Source organism: Ranitomeya variabilis, chromosome 2, assembly GCF_051348905.1.
Source record: "Ranitomeya variabilis isolate aRanVar5 chromosome 2, aRanVar5.hap1, whole genome shotgun sequence".
Taxonomy (NCBI): Eukaryota; Metazoa; Chordata; class Amphibia; order Anura; family Dendrobatidae; genus Ranitomeya; species Ranitomeya variabilis.
Genome location: NC_135233.1, coordinates 209534288 through 209548202, shown reverse-complemented (window position 1 = coordinate 209548202; position 13915 = coordinate 209534288). Strand labels below are relative to the sequence as shown.

Below are 13915 nucleotides of genomic sequence, written 5' to 3'. Positions count from 1 at the left end.
TCATCATCTTTATATGTAGGTTGAAATAAAATCATTAACTGAAACAGAAACAGCTGTGAATGAGGCTTAGAACTGGGTGAGGAAAAGACAAACTCTACTATGAAGGTGAGGTTGTGGAAGATGGTTACATATCACAGGTCATACACCATGGCAAGACTGAGCACAGCAAGACACAAGGTAGTAATACTGCATCACCAAGGTCTCTCCCAGGCAAACATTAAATTAGACTAGGGTTTCAAAGATTTGCTTTTTAAGGGTTTTATTCCCGTGCGAATGAGGGGCAGCAGAATGTATGTTCCATTTATTCACTATGGGGCTGCAAAATGCTGTGTTCTTCTTTTTTCTGCAGCGCCATAAGGGAATGAATGGAGTGACGAATGTGTGTGTCTAACCTGCCCCGGCAACTTGTGACGGTGATAACATTTCCTTGTGCAGAATAAAAGTTCCAAGCGGTGGATCACCTACCAATCAGTATGTTATCGCCTATACTGTGGATAGGTGACATCTTGTTTTTAAGTATAAATAAGATGCGCTGCAAAAATGATAATGTCCTACATTATTCGGTATCCCAAGCAGTTGTAAAAATATGAGTAGCCACTATTCTTTGTTTGTAGTTTTCCAAACCTAGCCCTTTTATTTATAAAGACCAGATGCTTTAACATACAGTCAAAAAAGTTTCCAACACTTTTTGTGGTCTTCTATGTCCTTATTCCTATTTTTGGGTAAGAAACACCACCCGGTTTCATTCTGGGTTTCAGTTATTTTTGACCGATCGTGGAAGGTTATTGCAGTAAGTAGCAATACTCTCGGGCCCTGATTAATCAAGACTGGGCATATTCACTCGGGTCTCGATGAGCGGGTGTGGCGGAGTGAGATGCTCCTGATTCATGAAGAGGCGCAGGCCGCAGAATAAGTCAGGAGCGTCTTAACTAGTGTTGTGTGGGAATCAATATGATGGAAACCTGGACCGAACTTACGTGGGCACAGCGTTTTGCCAGTCACTATTTAGACCCAAGACATTATCAGGGCTTCAGTTTTTAAAAGAAGCCAAGAACAATCCTTTTTTTAGTGTTTTCTAAGGTTAAATGGTGATCTTCGACACTTTGTGGAAGGCCAAGTTCACATTACCGTGTTTTTGGTCTGAGTGCCGCCCGTGAAAATAATGGACGGCATTTAGACAGCATTCAGTGGCGCGGGGCAGATGAGATTTTTATTTTTTATTTTCACTGTTTGAATCTGCGTGTGGGAAAAAATTGTAGCCTGCACTGGTTTCTTCCATGTGTTAGATGAGACTTCCCCATTCAAGTATGTGTGCCTCAAAAACATTGGATCCCATGCCGAGCCACAGTATATCATTTTATTTTTTCGGATACGTACTAATTCTTTAACATATGAAACTGTGTTTGGTTTTGTAATTTTTTTGTAACTGATTTCTTATGGATGACAAATGAGAAAAAAACAAACTTCCCAAGTTTTTTCACTCAAACGTGGAACAATTTTTTTATATACTCAGGCAAACTCAGCCCACTGTTTATCATGGCTTCTCAGAACGTCCACGTCGTGTCCTGCATGATCTTATACACAGACCGCCAAGTCCAAGACTGGACACATTGGATCCTATTCATCCAAGGTTTTACTCCAGAATGTTAACGTAAAAGCTTTGAAAAGGTGCAAAAAATTTTGTACACCATAAAACTTGTTTACAAATTTGTGACTTTTGGCATTTTCACGCCAGTTTAAATCCGCTCCGCCAAAATGGGCAAAGCTGGGGAGGTGTTTGGACGGGGCATGGCCACATCCGCCTGTCAGATTCATTGAAAGGGTCAGCAATTTTCACGCCAGAAATGCTATTGAATGGAGTAGCGCGGCACACGCCGAATTCCAAAGTGGTATGCGCCTCTTAATGAATTCTGTGCCTTCTCGGCCAGGAAGACTATCATAACACGAGCTTGCACTATGCCAGGCTTGATGAATCGACCCCCATTTTAAACGGGAATTTACGTAAAGAAGCATTTTTTTTAGTTTCATTTAAAAAATTATTGGGTTTTGAATGATGTAATCAAAGTTTCATATTTAAAAATGGGACAAGTCCTGATTAATTTGCCCAGGGAGAGCGGAAAAACTAACCTAACAAATAATTGCCAACTGGACCGTCACTGCATTTTCATACTCCGTTCGCTGCCGGTCTACCGAGATCAACATCTACAAGATCTAGCAATGGAGTCATGTGAATGCTGCTGCTGATCAGTAGCTGCTGACTGTTTGCAGTGTTTTTATTTTGTCCGAACACGATTTCTTCAGCTCGGAAAGCTGTCATTCCTGCAACTGACAGGGATCACAGAGAACGGAGGAATAACAGCTGGGGCACCTAATACAGTCTTGGAGGGGAGTGTAATTTTTTTTTTTCACGCCTGGACAACCTTTTTAGAATCTTCGTGCTCTAGTCTAATGATGAGCTCATGTGATAACCGAGTGTCTTCATCGCGCTCGAAAAATAAGTTTGAGTCCCTGCGGCTCCTTGTCTCACAGTTGCATGGAGGGATTGTCTATTTGTCAAGACTACGCGAGACATGCAGCCGCAGGGACTCAACCATAATATCCAAGCACGCCAAAGACATTGTTAGCACCCGAGCATGCTCAGATAACACCTCATCCGAGGACGTTCGCTCATCACTATGCTTTACCCTTGATACCCCACACTCTTTACCTATTATTTCCCCTAAAAGAGAGCCGGCGCGGAGAACATTTTTGGAGCACATCCAGGAAAAGTGAAGGATGCTTCTTTATGTGAGAAATAAACAGAGCAATATTTTTTTTCCTTTTTTTAAAATCAGAATTTAATGTAGCAGTTGATGTCTGTATAAACTCTGCTGCACAGTGGCTTATTCAGCATCCGTATGTCATCACCTCCTTTACTACAGTCACTAAACATGCCTGCCAAGCCTAACTCCAGAGTGTTTATACCAACGTCCCCCTGACCTTCAGCTTCTCCCGGTGTCTGTGGTGCCGTGCCGCACTTTATAACAAACTTCATAAAATACCTACCGTCATTTTTTTCTTTTCTTTTGTTTGTTTTTAAGATCTTTTATACAGGTGATATGATGAAAAGATGCAGCACATAAATGAAACAGCACTGTGCTTTTATATATGGCGTAATACAGGACAGGCCGGGAGCAGATTTATGGCGCATTAAAGGCATCGGCACTTAAGGGGGTCACAACATTTTACCTAAAGTAGCTTTATTAAAGTTCCCTCATTTATTTGCTTGACAGCAGAAATAATGGCCGGCAGTGATTAGTTTTGGATGAAATGGTTAATTCTGACACATCGAGTCTTTTTTTAAGGGAGGAGGAGGGTGAGTGCACTTCTTCTCCTTATGGAATTTTGTTGTAAAAGTGTCATTTTCTATTAGGAGGCAAAAAAACGCAAAGCTGCCATAACTGGGGGCAGATCCCAAAGAGGTGGATGATGGCTAAAAACTCCTCTTGTTTACTTTTTTTTTGCCGCAATGATTTATGTTTCTCTGATCCTTTGAACTCTAAACTGTCTCGAGCAGTCTCTAGCCTATCACTTATTTCTTAATGTTTTCTTCCACAGGACCCGGCGAGCTGTGGGTCCTGGCCATTCTCAGAATCCCCTGCTTCCCTTCCTTTGCTTAACCTCTGACCTGTAAAAACAAGAGTTAATCAGGGAGTTCTAAGGTAGTTAACAGGAAGGGGAAGTTTTTGGTTACAAATTAAATATATGCAAGTCATAAGCTATAAATCGCCCAACAGGGGTGACTGGCAGAGTTGCTGAGGCTGGGAGGGACGGGGTGTTTGGGTTATAGGCTCAAGGCTCTCGCACTCTTCCGATAAAGACTCGCATAGTTTCTCAATGACAAATTGGCAGCGATGCGTCCAGTCCGCACCATGCTGCCTCCTCATCTCGTACGGTCTCACACTCGCAATATAATCGTCATTTTTCTTTTATGTCCATCAATGGATTTTGGGAAGAAAAATTTGTTAATGATTTTGTTTTAAAACGAAAGCTCGAAAAAGGCAATAAGAAGCTGACTGTTATTCCTTTTTACCGATCTGCTCCAATACAGTTAGACTATGTTCACACGGCACTTTTTTTTCTTCTTTCTTTTCGGAAAAGCTGTATTTTATAGTCCTAACAAAATCCATGAGATTTCAGAAACCTCGTGCACACACTTGCAGCATGTCAATTCTTTCGGCGTTTTTACAGCTTTTTTTTTTTTACCCATAGAAAGCAGCGAGAAAGTGCAAAAATGTTCCAGCATTTTTTGCTGTGTTTTTGGCAAATCTAATTTTATTAATTAAATATGTACAATAGACAAATCACACACGTAAGCCGCACAGAAAAAAATGCAGCAAAACTTGTGTGTTGTATTTTTCTGCAGTATATTTGCACTCTTATCATTGCTTTCTACGGGTGAAAAAATGCTGTAAAAACGCTGAAAGAATTGCAAGTGTGTGCATGAGATTTCTAAGATCTCATAGATTAGCAAAATCTGGGATTGTGTCTGTAAATCTGGGACTGTAAAATGCAGCTTCTTTTCTGGAGAAAAACATGACGTGTGAACATAGCCTAGCTGTATTGGATCGGATGAGTAAAACCGTATACCCGTCCGCTTCTTACCCCTTTTCTCTTTGATTCAAACTATAGCTCGTGTGCGATCTTACTAGTCCCGTAGATGGATCGGTGGGGGGCTTCTGACCTCAGTGGTAGTAAGTATCGTCAGTAGGGTCCTCAGAGATCAGTCATTTATCACCTATCTTGCAGAAAGATGATAAATAGCCTTTATGGGGGCTTTTCCTGGACTTTAATATTAATGTCCGATCCATACTATGAGAAGACTGAATAGGCCGTGGCGCTCCAGCAAGATTTAGGTCCACTTCTCTGGTTGTTGGCTGTTTCTTATGGAGAATAGCACCTGTCCCCCCTTATTTGTAGTTCTGGAAGAAGTGTGAAGAATCTACACGCACATACAAAATGAAGATCTTGTTCACAATGCGGATACAGATCATAAAGACTCCAACAAGTCATTTACAATGTGATAGGCGCAACGTCAAAAACAAGTTTTTCAAGCAGAAGACGCTTCCGGGAACTGTAAATTTTTTTTTTTTTTTTTTAATTTTTAAGCCTCTTTTGTGCTTTTCTTTTTCAGCCATTTCCTCAGGGTTTTTCTGACGGTTTTACCCACTTGTGCTTATTGTGGAGGCTTATACCATGGTTTGTTTTTTTTACACATTTTTTTACTGTGATTTTATTGTTTTTTTTTTCCTCTTCACTCCATTGAATAAAGCATGCCCCTTTTTTTTATCTTTTTTTTTTTTTTACTGTGATTTTCTTGTTTTTTTTTTATTCTTTTCACTGAATATTCTTTCCATTGAATAAAGCTCTCTTTTTTTTTTTGCTTAACAAAAACCCACCAAAAAAAATGTCCGATCGTCTTCTGAGCTATCCTATTGACTTGTATTGGAAAGCACAGTGAGTCTCCAGAGTGGAAAACACCAGAAGAAGGGCATTTTTTAAAGAAATCTTAAGTGGTTAAAAAAACATTTGAAAGCTAGCACAAATGTTCAGCAAGTGGCTTTTTATATAGCAAGGCATACGTTTGTTCTTTACAAAGTTTTTTTCATTGTTTTTTTCAGGCGGTTTCCGAGGTGGAATCTGCCAAAAAAAGATGTTGTGTGCACATAGCCAGAGAATCATTTCAGTGGCAAATATTTTATATTAATGGTTTTCGCGCATGAATTATTCATTCATGTAAAGGGGCCTTGTGAAAACCCATGTGCTTTCTGCAGGAGAAAACCTAGCCGGTTGCATGGGACTGAATTTCAGAAATTTCAGATAGCTCACGAGTCTGTCCTAAACCGCACTCTCCTTCGCTCAGATCCTCCCAATACTGAATTGTGATGGATTTCTCCGACACGTCTTTAAATGAATGTAAAGAGTTAATGAGTGAATGAAATGTCTTGTTATGTCTCCTGTGTTGGGAGATTGAAGAGACAGGAAATGTCAGCTCCACGTACCTCAACACTGCCATCATTAGACGTAACATGGGCAATGCACACCGGAGAGAAGCAGCTCCAGCTCTGCACTCTCTGCGGCGGACCGGTCTATTCAGCAGGGTCTACAATACGCCAGACACTCGTGTTACTGATTTTAGTGACAGGTATATTGTGAGCTGAGCCCGTATTCCCAGCCAAGGACTACACCGTGCACTGTTCGACCAAAATCTGTATGTATTTTACACTCTACCTGTCACGGATCATATCACGTGCCTCAGTAATGACTTCCAGATCACATCATATCAAAGTGTAGCTCGGCGGAATAATCCTCTTACAGCATACTTTTATATCCTTTTCCAAAAGCCATATACGAAGTTGTATAAAAGTAATTTATCCAATAACTAGAGAGTGGAAGAGATTGGCCGGTATAATATATACAACCTAAATGATAAAATGAAGCATAAATGATGACATCAGAAATCCGAGCACTTGGCAGAGTAATTGTGCCGAAATCCGAGCTCTTGGCAGAGTAATTGTGCCGAAATCCGAGCACTTGGCAGAGTAATTGTGCCATAATCTGAGCACTTGGCAGAGTAATTGTGCCGAAATCCGAGCACTTGGCAGAGTAATTGTGCCGAAATCCGAGCTCTTGGCAGAGTAATTGTGCCGAAATCTGAGCACTTGGCAGAGTAATTGTGCCAAAATCTGAGCACTTGGCAGAGTAATTGTGCTGAAATCCGAGCACTTCGCAGAGTAATTGTGCCGAAATCCGAGCACTTGGCAGAGTAACTGCCGAAATTTGAGCTCTTGGCAGAGTAATTGTGCCGAAATCCGAGCACTTGGCAGAGTAACTGTGCCGAAATCCGAGCTCTTGGCAGAGGAATTGTGCCGAAATCCGAGCACTTGGCAGAGTAAATGTGCTGAAATCCAAGCACTTGGCAGAATAATTGTGCCGAAATCCGAGCACTTGGCAGAGTAATTGTGCTGAAATCCGAGCATGTGGCAGAGTAATTGTGCCGAAATCCAAGCACTTGGCAGAGTAATTGTGCCGAAATCCGAGCTCTTGGCAGAGTAATTGTGCCGAAATCCGAGCACTTGGCAGAGTAATTGTGCTGAAATCCAAGCACTTGGCAGAGTAATTATGCTGGAATCTGAGCACTTGGCATAGTACAGTAATTGTGCCGAAATCCGAGCACTTGGCAGAGTAATTGTGCTGAAATCCGAGCATGTGGCAGAGTAATTGTGCCGAAATCCAAGCACTTGGCAGAGTAATTGTGACGAAATCCGAGCACGTGGCAGAGTAATTGTGCTGAAATCCGAGCACTTGGCAGAGTAATTGTGCAGAAATCCGAGCACTTGGCAGAGTAATTGTGCCAAAATCCGAGCACTTGGCAGAGTAACTGTGCCGAAATCCGAGCACTTGGCAGAGTAATTGTGCTGAAATCCAAGCACTTGGCAGAGTAATTGTGCTGAAATCTGGGCACTTGGCAGAGTAATTGTTCCGAAATCCGAACACTTGGCAGAGTAATTGTGCCCAAAGGGATACTTTGGGTTTAGTAGTGATCATCTGTTCAGCCATATTGGTTGTCATTTTAGGATTGTTTTTATTCTTCACAGCTTCCTCTCTTTCTTTTGGAGGTGTTGTGTGTGAGGGCCATATTTTTACATCTGCAAAGAGTTTTGTATGTTCTCTCCGTGTTTGCGTGGGTTTCCTCCAGGTTCTCCGGTTTCCTCCCATATTCCAAAGACATACTGATAGGAAATTTAGATTGTGAGCCCCATCGGGGACAGCGATGATAATGTGTGCAAACTGTAAAGTGCTGCGGAATATGTTAGGGCTATATAAAAATGAACATTATTATTATAAGAATTGGGTTTTATATGGCACTCTTTAAAAAAAAAAAAAAAATCAATACAAGTTTTTTAAAAAGTAGTTGCCAACTAATAAATTTGGCCCGTTTTTAGACTGTGGTAAAGACAGAGAATATGATGTACAACTCCTATTTGCAGGCAAAGGAATTGTGCCCAAAATTTGTGCAATTTTCTGGCTTTAGGTTCAATAAATCTGCCTAAAAGTCGATGACCCACAAAATCTTCTGGAGCCAGCCGCTTATCCGGCTTCTGGAGAGTACTATGTAAAAGGGTACAGTTTTGTGTTTATTTTTTTTACTTTTTGGGCTCAGTTGTTTGTGGGTCTGGTATTGCAAGTCAGCGGCAATACGAGATACTGCTTATAGAGTGGAGCTGTTCCCTGGAAATAAAGAGGCCAATTCATTAAGACTGGCAAGAACTGGAGTAGCATTTGGAGCATAATCAGTGCACTTTTGATGGATTTCCCGCTCCCCACCCTGGATTTAGCCGCTCCCCACCCTGGTTTCTTCCCAGCTGCACCCATTTAGTTAGAGCGGTTTCACACTGGTGAAGCATTTTGCGTTTTGAAATTTTCCAAATTCTTTATTCCAGTTTTCTGTTTTAAAATCTTTGATGAATCGAGCCCAAAGTTTTGTTTTTTTAATCTCACAAACTTATTGAAGGCTAGGGCTACCCGGTTACTTTGGACACCTAGGGTTTTTGCAACAAGTACATTACAAAAAAATCGAACTTGATTGCTTGGTGCAATTGTGGAGCGCTAGATATTGCAATACGACCCTGGTCACTTGGATTGTGTTGCGATGTAGCTGCTACGTGTGACCTGAGTCGTGGACAGCCCCACAGCCTAAGGGTGCGTCTGAAAGAAAATAAATTGCAGCATAACAACTTTGTTGTAGATTCTTTGTGAACATCTATATGTTCATTTTGATAGTGATACAAGGTGAGTTTTCACCATTTCTACGTAGGGTTCTTTACACAACATGGAGGTGAAATTTGGTAAAATCCCATCTACTTTGCTGATCCGTTAATGCACTTTTGGATTTTGCCCATGAAATTCAGAGAGCGAATAGCTCTATGTTAAACTTTTCCTATCAGTTCAGGCTAAAAGTGACTACAACGTATCTTCCCCAATCCTGTGCGTAACAGTAGTCACTGCCCAACATGTCAGCACAGCACTCCTGCCGACAGACCAGACTTCAGGATGGCGCCTCGCTCAGCAGCGACCTCTCCAATGTAATAAGTGTATGTGCAACGACCACAGTTGAAGTTTGTGCACTGAATTATCAACCCAAGAGACTGGATTTATACTTCCTGCCTCATTTTTCTGTTTTCCAAATTTGCGTGTTTGTTTTTTTTTCGCAAGCTGATTGTCTGCAGAATAAGAAAAATGAAGAAACGACAATTTTGTATACAACTTCCAGATCAAAGTCACCCATACAAGAGATCGGATCAGTCAAAAAATAGATAACACCAATATGCCATCTGTTATCTCAATGCTGTTCATTTTTACTGTAGAAAAGGGTTTACATTTTTTCTTTTTTTTTTGCACAAGAGAAAAATAAGATGGTAAAAAAGGAAAATGCAAACCAAAAATGGAGGAAAACCTTATCTGGCACACTGATGAAAAACTGTTCATCTTGTCTCATACGCAAAGAAAACGGACAACTGAATGGGGCTTTTTGAGGTTTCCAGATGTAGAGCTGCAGGTCTTTTTGCAGTCCCATGTAACAGTCATTTGATAGTTCCTTTAATGAATAGGGAGCACTGCAACCCAAATTACAGGACAATAATATTTCTCTGTTATGAGTTTACCGGATACTTAGCACTCGGAGCCAGGGCCGGCAGCAGAACAAAAGGTCCGCTTAGACAGTGAAATATCAATCTACTACCTGTGAGAGTGACTGACGCAAGTCTGCCCGAGTATAAAGTAAAATGTATGCTGTATATACAGAAAATCTGCGCGTGCAAATAAATAATACATTTTACTCAAGGTCACTGGTGCTTCTTAAGTAGTGACCTGAGGTTAGCCTTAACGCATAGACCGGGCTTTGGTGAGCCAAGGAGAATATATTACAGAGCGGCGTGAACGTCGGCTCCATATTCCGATGATAATATCAGCATGGCATAATTCCTGTCAAAGACCTGTAGAGCCGTTGGGGATTTTAACTTCCCGCTATATAGATTCAGTAAGAGATCATATTGATGAAATCGTCAGAACTATCAGGATCTACTTTTTTTGAAGGTGGATGATAAATGCTATCATCATAATAGGAAATGTGTAATTATTAGTGATGAGCGAACGTGCTGGGATAAGGTGTTATCCGGGGATGCTCGGGTGCTAACCGAGTGTCTTTGGCGTTCTCGAAAAGTATGTTCGAGTTCCCGCGGCTCCATGTCTCGCGGATGTTCGACAGCTGCAACACATGCAGGGATTTCCTGTTTGTTAGGCAGTCCCCACATGTGTTGCGGTTGTCAAACAGCCGCGAGACATGGAGCCGCGGGGACTTGAACATACTTTTCGAGAATGCCGAAGACACTCAGATAGCCCCCGAGCATCCTCGGATAACACCTTATCCCAGCACGTTCGCTCATTAGTAGTAATTATGGAACTACTTTAAAAGTTGTCTCAGGGTCGGTCATGGTGGCTTGTCGTCAATGTCCAAATGTCAAGAGTACAACTGCTATGACCTTCGATGACTACTGGAAAAGCACTGTGCCATGACCGGGTGGACAACCAAGCTGCTTCTAGAGAAACCATACTGAGCGGTGGGCGACACAGGGGGTCTCAGCTGTTGGACCTTGATGGAGCATCCTTGTCCTCGATGGCTAACATAACGCAGGTGATGTCTCCTCATTTAACCTTTGTTTCTGTCCTGAAATATTGTGACATCATGGGTTCCAAGTCTTTGTTTAAGGAAGCAGTCCACCAAAAAATAGCCCCTTCACGAGACGGCCAATTTCTGTTTTTTTTCCGTTTTCATTTTTCTCCCAGAGCCATAACTTTTTTTATTTTTCCATCCACATAGCCATATGAGGGCTTGTTTGTTGTAGGACAAATTGTACCTTTGGAAGACACAGTGTACTGGAAAACAGGTAAAAAAAAAATTCAAAGTAAGGAGAAATTGTGAAAAAAAGTGCAATTCTGACATTGTTTTTTGAGATTTTTTTTACAGACTACATTATGTGGTAAAAATGATTTTTCAATACGATTCTGCTCATCAGTGCGATTACAGTGATACCAAATAGGTCCACTTTTTGTTGTTATTTTAGCAGTGATAAAAAATCTGAAGTTTGCAAAAGAAAATTTGGGGGGATGTGTCTCCATTTTCTGAGACCTGTAATGTTTTCATTTTTTTGTTGATGGAGCTGTGTGTTAATTTTTATGGGGCGAGACAACGTTTTTATTGATACCATCTCGTGATAGATGTGACGTTTTGATCACTTTTTGCAGCATTTTTTTTTTGCATTGCAGCGGCCAGAAAATTGTAATTTTGGCGTTTTTAAATTATTTTCGGTCATGGTGTTTACCAATCTGATTATTTTTATATTTTGACAGATCAGACTTTTTTTTTCACGTGTGTATTTTCAAATTTTTTCATTATCCTTATTTTTAATGGGGAAAAAGGGGGTGATTTGAACTGTTATTTATGCAATTGTCTACTGTGTATAGTCCACACGATCAATGCAAAAGTATTGCTGCATATAGTGATCATCACTAAACCTGGCCATAGGCGGGCTTCACAGGAGGTCTGTAATGACAAGCATGGAGTTCTTCAACAGACCCCCGGCTGTCATAGTGACCCGCAATGACATCACAGGCGTCACAATATCTCATGATAATGAACAACTCCACCAGTTTTGGAGGCGGAAATGGGCCTTTCTCCTTTAGGGCCCCTCTGCAGCTGCACCAATGATATGTCCGCACCTGATCTACACCCTCCTCTTCCTTGACTGACAGCTTTACATTAGGACAAAGGGACGGACACGCGTGGAAAATAAGTTGGTAGAAAGGTTCGCAGGCTGCTCATCTACACCAAGGGTGACTGAGTACTTTTGTTTGGTTTAAATAGTCATGTTGTGCTGATAGACTCCTTTTAAAGAAGACCTGTCACTCCTAATTATTGCATTGTTTGCTTTTTTTTAAATCCGCCACAGGGTTTTGTATGGTGTTTCCAAAGGGACGTAGTTGAGAGGATCCTCTGGGGCGTGTGTTTTGGCTGCTCTGCACTTTTACCCTGTGAGACGCGCACCCATGAGAAAGACCATAAAAAATTGCACTAAATAAAAAGACGCATATCTCTGGAACCATATGGCAAATGTGACCCAAACAAAAAAATGTAATACTTAGGGGGAGCAACGGGAATAAAATAAGATAAAAAGAATTGCACACTTTTGATCTGATGACAGGTCCCTTTTAAGCTTTTATTTTCTTCTTGCTTTATTTGCCATATGCAGTAGATTCGTAAGGTGTGTTGTGTTTCCATAAACATACACTTTTTTGTACTATTATGGCAAGTTTCAAAAGTTCTCCAATTGCAGAAAAAAATGAACCAATGTTTGCTCTGATTGCAAAACTGACTAACAAGTTCACAAATATAAACTTATTCAAAGAATTGTTAATGTTCACAATTAGTCATGAATATAAAGTATACAGAGCCTGCTGTGTCCGCTGGCAGAAAGGAAGGTGGACCAAGCGTAAGAAAATGTACCGAAATCGAAATATATGGCGCTGATTCACACTGACGATTTTCTCGACGGTCTTGATGATGACGGGGTTGTTGTAGAGTCAGACGCTCCTGATGCATGAAGAGGCACTCGTTTCTTCATGAATCGGGAGCATCTGATGACCGTGTGTGCCGCACACTAAAATCTTACTCCGGTCACTGGCGTAAGTAACGCTACCCTCGTCACCTATTAGACAAGCCGTGGTGTCACCCCTCCGTTATTCCTCCCTTACTTCCCAACGTTCGCCCTTTTTGGCATAGATGGGAGAAACTGACTTGAAAACATCAAAAATCAAGACATTTTTGTGCAACTCTGAGTTGTACCAAAATTTGTGGTCTTTTAAAATAAAATTTACAACAGAATTTTATCGAAATTGCTTTGATGTTTGGATAAACACGCAATAATTTGTCTCTTGAACCATCATGGTCTTCATAGAGGTCTTCTGTCCTTTTCATTCTGATGATCATCAGGAATCCCGAAGCTTGGACCTGCACCAATCCAAAAATGACCCGTCCTAAAGACATGCTACGAAAAAAAACCTCTTCACTTTGCCAAATGGAAAAGTACAAGAATATATTGTAGCAGCTTCTAAAATTTGTTACAATTTTCTTTCTGCCTCTTTTAATGAGCTTCTTTCCCCTTTTTCTCGGATCCCCAATCCCCCCCCTGCCCTCTCACTTCTCAGTTAACTAGGGGAGTTTCCAGCGATAAGGGTCGTGTAATCCGTCTGTTTACTAAAAGGTCCTTAATCTCACTCTCCAAGTCCTTTTACTGAGAGGATTTCTTGGTTCTAGTTCAGCTGCTGCAATTTTGTACAAGTTTGTTTATAGCAAAAGACTTTTCTGCTGCCTAATCCTCTCCGAATGTTTACACTGTGACTGCGCCGCCGCTCCTTGTTTAAACTGCTAATCATTTTCCACTCGGCAATATCCAGTTCACAGCAGCCCAGGCTGATTGAAATGTATTAGCACAAGTGATAATGCTGTCATATAACATGAAAAGTTATGTTGCTTATCAGTATATTTTGATAAGCTACTTAAATTTTACAGTAGTACTTGCAGGCTTCAGACAAACATTAGTGCCGCTCACTCATCTGTCACGTAAATTGCATCTCACTTCATTTATTACTACAAGCTGCTCAGTTCCTAACCATGGGGGCACAGATCCCCTTACAGTTGGCAGAAAGCAGTGTCTTGTAAAGTCTTTTTGCAAATATATCCAGGTCTATTTTAGAATTCGCTCTTTGTGCTTCGCCTATACCACCCCTAATTCATTTATATACTTTGACCAAATCCCTG

At 41.1% G+C, this 13915-nt stretch overlaps 1 protein-coding gene across 8 annotated transcripts in view; it reads left to right on the top strand.

The window, feature by feature from the left end:
- The window catches only part of DENND1A (DENN domain containing 1A), an 851690-nt gene that overhangs the window by 317845 nt on the left and 519930 nt on the right, over positions 1–13915 (top strand). The window contains exon 1 of one of the 8 annotated variants that reach the window (XM_077283540.1): positions 11742–11931. The exons of 6 other annotated variants lie outside the window; for them this stretch is intronic. The gene's annotated coding sequence lies outside the window, so the exon portion shown is untranslated. Of the gene's footprint in view, positions 1–11741; positions 11932–13915 lie in introns of those variants that run through there. One more of the 8 variants, XM_077283541.1, reaches the window with a different exon arrangement.